Below are 13,080 nucleotides of genomic sequence, written 5' to 3'. Positions count from 1 at the left end.
AAAAGGGGGCTTCTGGGGTCGCGGGTGGCAAGTGTGGGAGCTCTAACCGCCAGCGACCCCGGGAAGGACGGCGGTATGTGTGGTGCATATCGTCGTACACACCAGACCGTGTGTAAGACGGTATGCTATATTCCTGTTTTAACAGCAGTGTTAAGCTGTGTGCTGTGTTATGGTTTGAAGGGTATGGTAAGGGAGACATACTTTTCCGAGGCGTTCCAGCTTTGAGCACAGGGGTAGCGGCGCATCTGTGGCCGACCTCAGGTAGGACTAATCTTATCAGGGGTTGATTACAGATATTCATATGCGGCAGTAGTTACAATCAGATGGACTGCTTGTTCGTCTGCTATTCCTATATTATAAAAAATAGTATATCTATTAAATAACTTAGTTATTATTACATTTTCGAGTAGGTATAGTGGTCGGTCGATTTATTTATTTCTATTTTTCTACTTGAAGGTTGTGGTTATGTATGTGTATTTCCTTACGTAATTATATTTAATATGATCGTTTTAAATGCAAAGTAATCTAAACTGCAATCAAATGCCAAGATATAGATAGAACCCTTTGTGGTTCGACTCCGGGGTATAGTCCGCGTAAAACTGCTAGTCCGCTCTGAATATAGAAATGAATCGCGTCGCCATAGCAAATTGTATGACTACACCTGCTCGCAACAACTTCAGAGCGGACTAGTAGTTTGGCGCAGACTATACCAGTGAAACATCTGTTAGATATAAGAGCAGTGTAGCGCTGCTCTATTCTGGTTTAACGTGTTGTAAGGGAGACACTTAGGGTGGGTTGCATCATTGTCCCTGTAGTCCCGGGACCAGAATAGGGCTATGGTAACCCCTGCTTGACGTAAGAGGAGACTAAAAGGGGATTCCGGGGTTGCGGGCGGCAAGAGTGGGAGCTGGAACAGTCCAGTAAGCGGCCCGGGGAAGGACGGCGGTTTGTGTGGGCGCATATCGCTGTAATCACCAGGAGATATGAGAAAAGCGTAAATTGTTCCCCTAGGACAGAGGCCGATTGAAGGATCGCATTGGGAGGATTCCGGTTGTGTTCCATTGGAGATCCCGGAGTCCTCTACGTAGCGCCGAGGATGGCCACCGGAGGGTTTTAGTGCGGTAAAAGTCACACATAACCCCGTGTCGCTCCCACGGCACCGGGTACCTTTTGAAGGTTTCCCCCTCGAAAGAAAAAGCTCTGGTTTAACCTGTGGTAAGGGAGACACTTAGGGTGGGTTGCATCATGTAACTTTAACGTTTACATAAGCCTAACTAACCGTCAAATCCATGGTAAAAAATTAATTAGTCGCGCCATTTTAGCTGAGGTTGTAATTACGTCATAACTAACACTTAACATTAACCGATTTGGATCGGTTAATAATATTGTATTTGTCAAGTTCCGTATGTGTCAACGTCGACAATAATGACAATAATGACAACTATGTTGAAGGTGGTAGAACCCTTTGTGGTTCGACTCCGGCACCACCGCCACACCTATTTTTGTTATAACAGCAGTGTTAAGCGCTGCTGTGTTCTGGTATGAAGGCCACACCCTTAAGGGAGACATACTTTTCCGAGGTGTTCCATCTTAGTCCTCTGGGGTAGCGACGCATCTGTGGCCAACCTCAGGTAGGAATACCTAATCCTATCTGGGGTTGATTACAGATGTCCATGGGCGGCAGAAGCCACTTACCATCAGATGGACTGCATGCACGTCTGGTACTCCCATATTATAAAGGAAACTAAATTGGTGCAACACAGAATGGTTACACTCCATCGCTACCGTCAAAGTTACTGTTATATTTAACTTTAACGGTAACTTTGAGTTCGAGTTGCACTTGGCCGATTATTTTTGTTTTTTTTTTTAATTACTAGGTATGTTGTTTGTTTCATAATTATTACGTATTTGCGTTAAACAAAGGGAAAAATATGTATTTGTCTCATATAATGAAACACTTGTATGATTCATTAGGTAACTATGTTTTGTTTTAAAAGTTCACCTTTAGTGCTCTTTAACATATAAAGTCGTGAAGAAACCTACACATCTAGGAGTTACATAATAAACATAATTACAATAATTCGTCAAGTACGAATCGAACTCGCACATTGAGGGTTCCGTACCAACCACATTTTTTTTTTTTACTTTTAGTTTTTGTTATTATAGAAGCTTCTGAAAGAAATACATTATGAATATTTGAACTGTGTACCTATTACTGTTCAATAGATAAAGCGAAATATGTCGAGAAATTAGCGGTTTCTTGTATGGCGACCATTTATTTTCAACTTTTTTATTTTTAGTATTTGTTGTTATAGCGGCCACCGCTATGCATCCTCTGTAAAAAATTCATGGTATGGTATTTCATGTAAAAATTAATAATGGTTCCGGAGATATAGCCCTGTGAAAGTTGTGAAACCTGTATGTTATTTACCCTTTAAAAGATGCAAATATGCACACGTATGGGGTTTCTTGCGCCGCTGCTTCTCCACAGCGAAATACCTTCCGAAGCGGTGGTAGTTTGTTGACTTTCAAAAAGTATTCTATATGAGTCAATTTTGAATAAATGAGATTTGAATTTGAATTTGAAAGATGTACAGACGGACATACAGCGAAGTCTTAGTAATAGGGTTCCGTTTTTACCCTTTGGGTACGGAACCCTAAAAAGTGTTAAGCGCTGCTGTGTTCTCATTTGAAGAATGTTGGTAAGGGAGAAACTATTCACGACATTCCAGCTTAGTCCTCAGGGTAACGGCGCATCTGTGGCCGACCTCAGGTGGGAATTAAAGCTTATCTTATCACAAAAGATGTTTGACCGTCAATTTAGTATTCTAGCTTAGCTAATGATAAATAGTATGAAATCATCTTTATCATTTCCTGTATAATACATGGATGTTTATGGTATACTTATCAATTCGTCGTCAACCCAAAACTATTCCATTGCATGTACGAGTCTCGTTCCAGAGTGATTCCCTGTGTCGTGGGTACCATGGACACACATACACAAATACACGAGCACCCAGACTCAGAAAAAGAAATCTAAATTCATCATTGAATATCTGTCTGGCCGGGGATGGAACCCGGGACCCTTTGCGCGTCAGACCGGTATGGTGACCGCTCCGCCACGAGGGTCGTGGAAAATTAGGATTTATTTACGACTAGTTTTTGCCCGCGGCGTCGCCCGCGTTTAAAAGAAAATAATATGACATACTAACATACATAAAACTGAAAATTCATACCTTCATTGGAATGACAGTGGCGCCATCAGGCGAAAATTGGTCGTACTCATATTAGACACGCTGTTTACATCGTTATCCAACGAAATATATTGAGCGCCGACTTCAGAAATATGTACTAAACCAACATTTATTTCAATTATTTTTTACTTTGTAGTGACATAGAAGTCGGTTGTATTTTTTTGTTAAAAATTTTATTTATTCCTATATGTTTATGCTATCTTAGTCCTAAAATTGTTATTTTGATTTTATTGACCCTACCTATTTTTCTATGCATCCCTACTATAACTCCTCACCTAAAGGATGTCTGGAAGAGATCGCTGGTCAGCGATAACACCGCCTTTTAAATTGTTTGTTAAATTAATTGTTTATTTATATGTATATTTTCTTTTATTGGGTACAATAAATAGTATTGATATGTTTAAGTATTTGTTCCGTTTTTCCCCATTGTGCGCGGGACCCTAAAAATGAATGTGTTATTAACGTTATCCGTTATTCTTTACGTAATTTCGTTACCATGCCTTATCACCAGTATATATGGTTACTGCATTCATATTTGCAAACAAGGTTTTATCTGTATATTGCGTATTCTTAAACCGTATAATCAGCTGATAAAGGTAATACGACCTACTTTGAAGTTAATTTGAAGAAATGTTATATGAAGTTTCAGTAACAAACGAGGATAAACATAATAAACGCTTTCTACACTCACAGCCCCACACTAGGATTCCCTGTGTCGCGGGTGACATGGACACACCCAGAGACAAATACACAAACACCCAGACCCAGAAACAGAAATCTAAATTCATCATTTAGACTGTTCATCATCTGTCTGGCCGGGGATCGAACCCGGGACCCTTTGCGCGTCAGACCGGTATGGTGGCCGCTCCGCCACGCGGGCCGGCGGGTCGCGGGCATGTTATCAACTTTTGTGGTAGCACCCTCTGTGGTTCGACTCCGGCGGCACCACCGCCACACCTATTTCTGTTATAACAGCAGTTTTAAGCGCTGCTATGCAACTTTGAAGGGTAAGGGAGACATACTTATCCGAGTTCCAACTTAGTCCTCAAGGTAGCAACGCGTAAGGTCGACCTCAGGTAGGATTATCTTATCTGGGGTTGATTACAGATGTCCATGGGCAGTAGGCACTTGCTTGCTTGTCTGCTACTTCTATATTATAAACAAACTCACGATGTTCTTCTTCGCCATTATAGCAAGTGACAATAAATTTTCTAATGTCCATAATTGAAAAATCAGAGCTACATTCATGGAGCTTGAACTTGGGCTTGAGCGAGACGCCGATATTCAACCACATGGCTAAAACTCCAATGCAATAATATTACTTATTCAGTTAAAACTTTCAATTTAAATGCCGCAAAATATGTGCAAACCAATTTTTAGGGTAACCAAAGGGTAAAAACTACTAAGACTTCGCTGTCTGTCCGTCTGTCACAGGGCTCTATCTCTGGAACCGTTATAGATATACACTTGAAATTTTTACAGAGGATTCATAACGGTGGCCGCTATAACAACAAATACTAAAAAATATAAAAATTGAATATAAAAAGGGGTCCCCATACAACAAACTGGTATTTTCGAACTTCGATTTTTTTCGAATTAACTGTTGAACCGTTATAGGTAGACAATTAAAGTTTTCACAATGTATGTACATCAGTGGCTGCTATAATAACAAATACTAGAAATTAAAAAAAAAATGAAAATTTTGGTGGTACGGAAAGTAGTAGGGATTCACCGGTTCTGGGGCACCGATTTTCCCCCTCCCCTCTCTATTCACCGGTTGTGGGGCACCGACTTTCCCCCCTCGCTTCCCCGTCCCCCCGCTGCCCTGTTTGCCACGATCGAGGGGCGAGCCCGGCTAAAAAAAAAAAAAAAAAAAAAAAAAAAAAAAGTTTGGTGTCAAAATGGGGGTTTCCGACCACGCCCGATCGATTGCACGCATTTATTTTACGCTATCTCCTTTGCTTACGAAGTTAGCTTTTATGAATAACGACCTCTAATTCATTATCTAATCACCTCCTTATCTCATTAAGCTCGCTATGTCCATATAACAATACGGACCTTACTTATCTAATCACCACTCGCTGTCCTCACAACATAATAGGGTCATTATCACTGTGTCGTTAATGATGGGGGTATGCGCATGGTAATGCAATAAAAAAACTTTGTATTGACATTGTTTATTATTTCCAAAACAACCTTTTGAACAATTGCGATACTACAATATCGTTTATCAATTTATCCTCACAAAACAGGCTTAAAAAATCTCTGAGTGTATTTCCATAATACATGTAATGCAAGTATGTAAGACTATATTCTCCACAAACTGAAGACCAATCAAGTTGTATTCTATATCTATTAAAATCCCAATGTTTTGCGTTCCTTCTGAAAAAGGCTTTGTGATGGCCTGTTGGTGGTCGACCGTATGAATCAAAATACCCACCGATGCCATTTCTGTCTATGTACATGCCTACCCAGTGAGAGCCTGGTTCACTGTCAGGGTCCAAATTACTTATCAAGTACATTGGAGTCTTAACGTATAGCGGTAATCGGTTTGCTGCATAGACATTGTTTTTCAAGCTACAATGAATTTTACTTAAATGCTTCTGAATCTCGATTGTATCCATTGTGCATGCCTACTTATCGATACCTCTGATAGGTACAATACACTATTTACAAATGCAGAGCAAAATTATCCAAACCTTATATTTAAAGGGACGCAATATGGTTTAACTCGAATGAAAGACTTCAAATAGGTATAATATATTACATTTATTAGGCTTTTACTTACATCTAAGTATATAAATTTATCTTAACTACTGTAGTCGACGGTTACATTTCGGTTCTTATCAATTTCAATAACGTTATCAAACTCTGCATACACTATACAATTAATAGTTTCGGTTAGAGTTGATTCAAACCGAACTTCTACCCTTACACTGCCATGCTTTATAAGATTCCAATGAGTCATGGAATTTGATGACAAATCAGGAGTTAGGTCAAACGCTAATAGGCAGTAACCTTTTGCATATTGCTCCCTAGATATTCCATTACCTTCATTTAGAAAATGTATACCAGTCCCCGAAAATAAAGTGTGATAGGCTGCAGTAAAAATATCATTCTCGAATGATGGTTGCAATGCTTTTGAAGGTATTTGTTGGCCATCAATATATAAACAAAATGTGTTCATAGCATAGTTTTCAAAATTGAATGGATTTTTAGTAAGACTTCCATTGAATGCTGTGTTGTTTACAAATCCAACTATACATCTTTTAGGTACTTGCCCCAGAAAAATGTTGTCAAGAGTCTTTCCCTGAACCCCTGATGGTATAGTTAAAACTTTGACTTCAGCTCGAGTAATAGGATATTTTGCTGTAGTAGAGGCTAAGACTTTTTGATGTGCGAGGAGTACAGTTGGATTTATTCGTGCTCTACGAACAATAAGAGTTGCATCCGTAATGCATACTTTACATTTTATATCAGTAGAAGAACCCATCAGATTAAACGATTCTCTTGAGCGAATTAATTTGACACTCATTTGAACCCCATTAATTAAAAACTTTTCTTGGTTAAATATATCACCATGTAGATGTCCAATCATTTCTATTTCTTTACTTTCAGATGCTAGTTTTTGTCGTTTCAGAAATCCAGGATTTGTGTTGTCTGTTGAGTTCATTTGACCAGCTGCATCTTCATACCAAAGAGCACAAGTCAAATGAGATTTCTTTGCGGCAGGAGAGTAGTTCAGCAGAGTTTCCAAATAAGCACGGTAAGCATATGTATTATTAGGTGGTGACACAAGTTTTTGATTTAAATATACATCTAACTGGCTGAATAGTGAGTGTAACCAGTTATTTATTGGTGCTATTACTGTGGGTGTGCTCACTTTTGATGAATCTAGGTTAACTATCTTTGCTTTAATATGTATTAACGTATGCGATAAATCTAGGTAATCGTCACCAGATCCTGGTACTTGAAATTCTATTGGTCCATCATCAGCAAGAGACGAAATTGGTTTGTAATGAATCCAAATACCATTTTCAATACTTGTTTGTGTTGATGGCAATGCAAATAAATCTAGTTCAGACTTTATACATTCACAAGAATGACTATGTAAGAAAGACATAATTCCTTAAATTTATTAGTTATGAAAAAATATCTTTTATGTTGGCACGAGAAACTGCCAATTTTTTAATGGCTTTCACTTTAGCAGCTGAGCGTGCACTGAGTGAGGAAAGACGCTTTCTCTTCGTTATATACCCCGATCCAGACATGTTTATTCTATCAATTTTTTCATCAACTTTTCGTTTTAAATTGGAACTAGCGTCCTTGAGACGAGATTTTATTGAATCCTCCATGGGTCGTGCATTCACTAAGTCCGACAAAATACCAACTCCAGCGCCTAGTGCTTCTTTTCCTATAACTCTAGCACCCCTTGAAAGCAAAGGTAAAACTGATCTAAACAAGCCTCCTAAAAAACTGCCAATGCCATGACCACGTTGAAACGCTGCTCCTTTATATATTACTCCAATACCAGAACCAGCTTGATGGGAATAATAATGTTCGTAGGGGCAAGTCATATTATTATTATTATTATTATGAGAAAACATTGTTGTGTTTTTTAAAGTGAAGTTTGATACACACAGTTCCAAATTGAAATGGTATCTTTTGACCAGTGGTTGACCTTATATCTATTTCAATAGTGTCAAATTCTCGTCGCATGATTGGTAAATAGTGAGGAGGTGAAAAAACATGCATTTTATTCGCCCCATAAATATATTTCATTGGATCTAATGGTATAATTCTTAGTAAAGGAGTCATGACGTCACCTACTATCTGTGGTTCAACTATATCGCAATATACAAATAATTGTGATGGTAGACCTAAATGTAAATTTGCAGGACACTTTCCTGTGTTTCTTTCAATGAGATTCCTGTCAGGTTCAAACCCAAGTTGAAACGACAGCTTAGGAGATAGCTTCACTGATCTTATTGATTTATCGGTAACAGAAACACAAACTAATTTTGATACTTCATCATAACGAAATTTTATATTTTCCTTTGTATTATTTAAAGCTACCAAAATATGATCTATGTTGTCATAATTCGTCGCTGGAATATGAGTCTTGTAATATACTAAGGATGGTATTTGATCGCCTGGCATGGTCATGGATTTTGTAATATATATAATATTTTCATGTTCTTGTACAGTAAACATGGTACATGGATATTGAAATTCGGCAACTCCAACTGACCATTCCCCATCTAGCGTTAAGGATTTTGGTAATTTTGTTGAAAACTTCGTTGTTTTGTTATCAGGAAAGTACTCCATAGAACTGTTACTTAGCAATGTTAAATAGAAACTTTCTTTCATCATATTTTTTCTAATTCAGAGGCCAACACCCAGCTATTAAATTTATCTGGATAACCTTTCCACTTCACCAACACTTGCTTTCTGACACCAGAATATCGCGTACTGATTATTTTATCTATTTTATAACTTGAGGTAGGATTATAAGATACCTTTTGTAACTCCTTTTCATAGAAAGTCCCACTTATTGTTTCATTTTGTAAGTCTTTCAAAGTGTATACAACCCATGGAGACCGATCTATAATTGAGGATATAATAAATATTTCATCACTCCAATTAGATTCATATCCTTTTTGAAATATATGCTTATACTTGGTTATTCTTACATAGTCACCGATGTGGAAGTTAGGTAATTGTGTTGTTGCTTCTGTTTGTTTCTTATCTCTATCATATAAATTATTCCATACAGTCATAATATTATGTGAGTTAACATCACAGGGGCACATTTTAATACTTGAATGATAACTATGATTATATGCATATACCAAGTCTTGTAAAACATCAATATATTTATAAGTATTATTGTGTGTAAAATAACGCCACATCTTCATTTTGAGGGTTCTTTGAAATCTTTCAACAATACTTGCTTTAATATCGGGATTATTAGTAGTATAGTAATTTATATTTTTACTTTTTAAATAACTTTGCACATCTTTGGAAATAAATTCTGTACCCTTATCAGACTGAATATGTATGGGTGTTGCATTAGCTTCAATGAAAATACTTTCAAAACATTCTTTAATATTAAATGAATTTTTATTTTTCATAGCTCTTACAAATGCATATTTGCTAAATACATCAATTACACAAAGAATAAAGTTAAATCCATCATTGTACTTAGAATATGTTCTCAAATCACTTAAATCCGCTTGCCAAAGAATATTGAAATTTGACAGTATGTATTTGTTACGGGAAAACCTTCTTGTTACAGGTTTATGTAATGTGTATGTTTCTTGTGAGCGTAGCCAATCTTTTACATCTTCTCTTTTCATTTTACCTTTCATAGCTTTGGCTAATTTATTAATACTACCGAATGCAGCAGGATGAGAAGGGTTATAATAAATACTATTTATTTCTAATAAGGGCTCCATTTCTCCCAGACTAATTTTTTCTTGGGTTTTACTTTTTCTCTTTCAGTACTAGTTGGTGTTGAATTCGGATCTTTTCGAGGTGTAAAGTTCTTATGCTCATCTAATATTAGCTGAGTTATAAAGCCAGTTCTTTTAGTATTACCAAGGTAGGTAACTGGTGTATTGATATCTTTCAATAAAGTTGCAAATTGTTGCCATCCTACTGGATCAATTTTTCTACTTGGTCTAATAAAATCACTCACCAAGTCTATGATGTTACTTCCAGGAATTTTAACTTTGTCTATGAATACAGTACCCTCGCCATCCCAATTAATTTTATCCTTGTGATCAGACAAGAGACCTAGCAACAGCTCACCTTTCTTTAAATATGTTTTAGGTATCACTCTCAATATTTGTTTCGGTGTATACGTTGGTGAGTTAACCTTTTCGTGTTCATTTATATCAACTGTTGTTCGCTTTGGAGTCTGTTCAGCAACTATATTAGTCTTAGCTTCTTCCTGTAGTTTTATATCACTAAAATCTTTCTTTAAATTAAATTTATTATTCGTATCTAATTCCAGTTTATTATTATCAATTTTCATTTTGATATTATCTGTATCACCAGTATTAACATCAGAAAAATAAGTAACAATAGGTAACTCATAAGGTTTTCGGTCTTCTTGAGTATGGTGTAGGTACCTTTGTAAAATTTGTAAATAGAGAATACACTTTTCTCTATCTTCAATATTACTTTTTAATATATTTTGCATTTCGGCATCCAGTCTAGACATGGGACTGTCTAACATTGTTTGTTGATTAATTTTTTCTATTATACCTGGATCTATAAGTAACATTTTCTTAGCGTGTTCCATGTTCATGTTAGGGTATTTACTAGTGCACTCAGAACTGAACCTAATATTATTGGTAAAAATGATCCTCCTTTTTGAATTATAATATTTTTACGGACTTTGTTTGTAGTTTTACGCACCAGTTGTCGAAGTAAGTGTTTGTATTTCTTTAATTTATTCTTCTCATTTTCTGGGAGTTGTACTTTACCTTGTAAAACGTTATAGATACATTCACAAATACAATTTATCTCTTGTTCGTTGCAGGATTTTAAGAGTGCTTTTTGGTATTTTGGTTTAAGAATATGAAGAGCTTCTAAAAACTTTTTATGTGTCTTCAAGGTTCGAGACATTATTAATAAATGACGGAAATTTCTTGTTGCTTTGCATATTTAAACCCCTTTGTAGGTAAGTATACAGTACAGTAACAGTCAGAAGGGAATATTTTTGTTTTTAATCTACATATATCACTAGTATTTTGTTTTAAATCTATCATTAAATATCCATGAGGTTCTTTCGTTGCATCTTTATAAGAATCTTCCATGAATTTAGTATTTTCAGGTGATACTTGTCTCGCTAAGTGTCGAATCTGTGTTTTATCACGTGGATTTTTAAAATATATTATATAACTCGAGTTTAAGGAAATGTCCCTCTGACCTCTACCTTGATGAAACAAATTTTGAGTTATATAAAACACACTCAAATTTCTATGATGACTTCCTTTTGTAAAAATGTCAACGATGCGGCCATCCGATTCTCTCATAAGATCATCGATGATAACAAGCTGGGGACCTTTCCCATCAAACATACTAAGATCTGGCATACCTTGATGGTAATTAACAAGTTTCAAGTTGTATAAAGGTTGCATTTCATCAAAACACCATGTAACTTGATCGAAACTTGTACTACAAATATCTTTTACATATTTCAAGAAGTTTGTAACGAATTGTGACTTTCCACATCCACTTGGACCAGCAACTATTGCAGTAAAGGGATGAATGAAATGAAACATTTTTAAAACAAGTTGACTGCACAACGTATTATTTAACAATGAACATAATTTAATGAACAATACACATTTATAATAATCAAGTATAATTTGTCTTAAAACTAGAACACATACATGAAATGGTTTACAGGAACAAACATTGAAATACATTACCAAACTAACAATTATAAACTAGACATACACATTTATAAACACAATTAAGATAATATATAGTTCAAAGAATTACATTAAACATATTTGCAAGTAAACCAATATTTCACCGTTGTTATCTAAGTTTGTAATGACCCCAAGCTAATGTGTCAATACCATTAGGCAAAATATGGCAAAATTTCTGGGGCAAGTACCTAAAAGATGTATAGTTGGATTTGTAAACAACACAGCATTCAATGGAAGTCTTACTAAAAATCCATTCAATTTTGAAAACTATGCTATGAACACATTTTGTTTATATATTGATGGCCAACAAATACCTTCAAAAGCATTGCAACCATCATTCGAGAATGATATTTTTACTGCAGCCTATCACACTTTATTTTCGGGGACTGGTATACATTTTCTAAATGAAGGTAATGGAATATCTAGGGAGCAATATGCAAAAGGTTACTGCCTATTAGCGTTTGACCTAACTCCTGATTTGTCATCAAATTCCATGACTCATTGGAATCTTATAAAGCATGGCAGTGTAAGGGTAGAAGTTCGGTTTGAATCAACTCTAACCGAAACTATTAATTGTATAGTGTATGCAGAGTTTGATAACGTTATTGAAATTGATAAGAACCGAAATGTAACCGTCGACTACAGTAGTTAAGATAAATTTATATACTTAGATGTAAGTAAAAGCCTAATAAATGTAATATATTATACCTATTTGAAGTCTTTCATTCGAGTTAAACCATATTGCGTCCCTTTAAATATAAGGTTTGGATAATTTTGCTCTGCATTTGTAAATAGTGTATTGTACCTATCAGAGGTATCGATAAGTAGGCATGCACAATGGATACAATCGAGATTCAGAAGCATTTAAGTAAAATTCATTGTAGCTTGAAAAACAATGTCTATGCAGCAAACCGATTACCGCTATACGTTAAGACTCCAATGTACTTGATAAGTAATTTGGACCCTGACAGTGAACCAGGCTCTCACTGGGTAGGCATGTACATAGACAGAAATGGCATCGGTGGGTATTTTGATTCATACGGTCGACCACCAACAGGCCATCACAAAGCCTTTTTCAGAAGGAACGCAAAACATTGGGATTTTAATAGATATAGAATACAACTTGATTGGTCTTCAGTTTGTGGAGAATATAGTCTTACATACTTGCATTACATGTATTATGGAAATACACTCAGAGATTTTTTAAGCCTGTTTTGTGAGGATAAATTGATAAACGATATTGTAGTATCGCAATTGTTCAAAAGGTTGTTTTGGAAATAATAAACAATGTCAATACAAAGTTTTTTTATTGCATTACCATGCGCATACCCCCATCATTAACGACACAGTGATAATGACCCTATTATGTTGTGAGGACA

The 13,080-nt window shown here is 36.0% G+C and overlaps 1 protein-coding gene across 3 annotated transcripts in view; it reads left to right on the top strand.

Annotated features, from left to right (window-relative positions):
- Positions 1-13,080, top strand: part of Mgat2 (alpha-1,6-mannosyl-glycoprotein 2-beta-N-acetylglucosaminyltransferase) — a 76,493-nt gene that overhangs the window by 14,439 nt on the left and 48,974 nt on the right. The gene's annotated exons all lie outside the window — the stretch shown is intronic.

Source organism: Epargyreus clarus, unplaced genomic scaffold, assembly GCF_041222505.1.
Source record: "Epargyreus clarus isolate Ecla_fem2 unplaced genomic scaffold, WU_Ecla_fem_2.2 ptg000033l, whole genome shotgun sequence".
NCBI classification, from domain to species: domain Eukaryota; kingdom Metazoa; phylum Arthropoda; class Insecta; order Lepidoptera; family Hesperiidae; genus Epargyreus; species Epargyreus clarus.
Note: the sequence above shows the minus strand (reverse complement) of the source record. Positions and strands in the feature narration are given on the sequence as shown.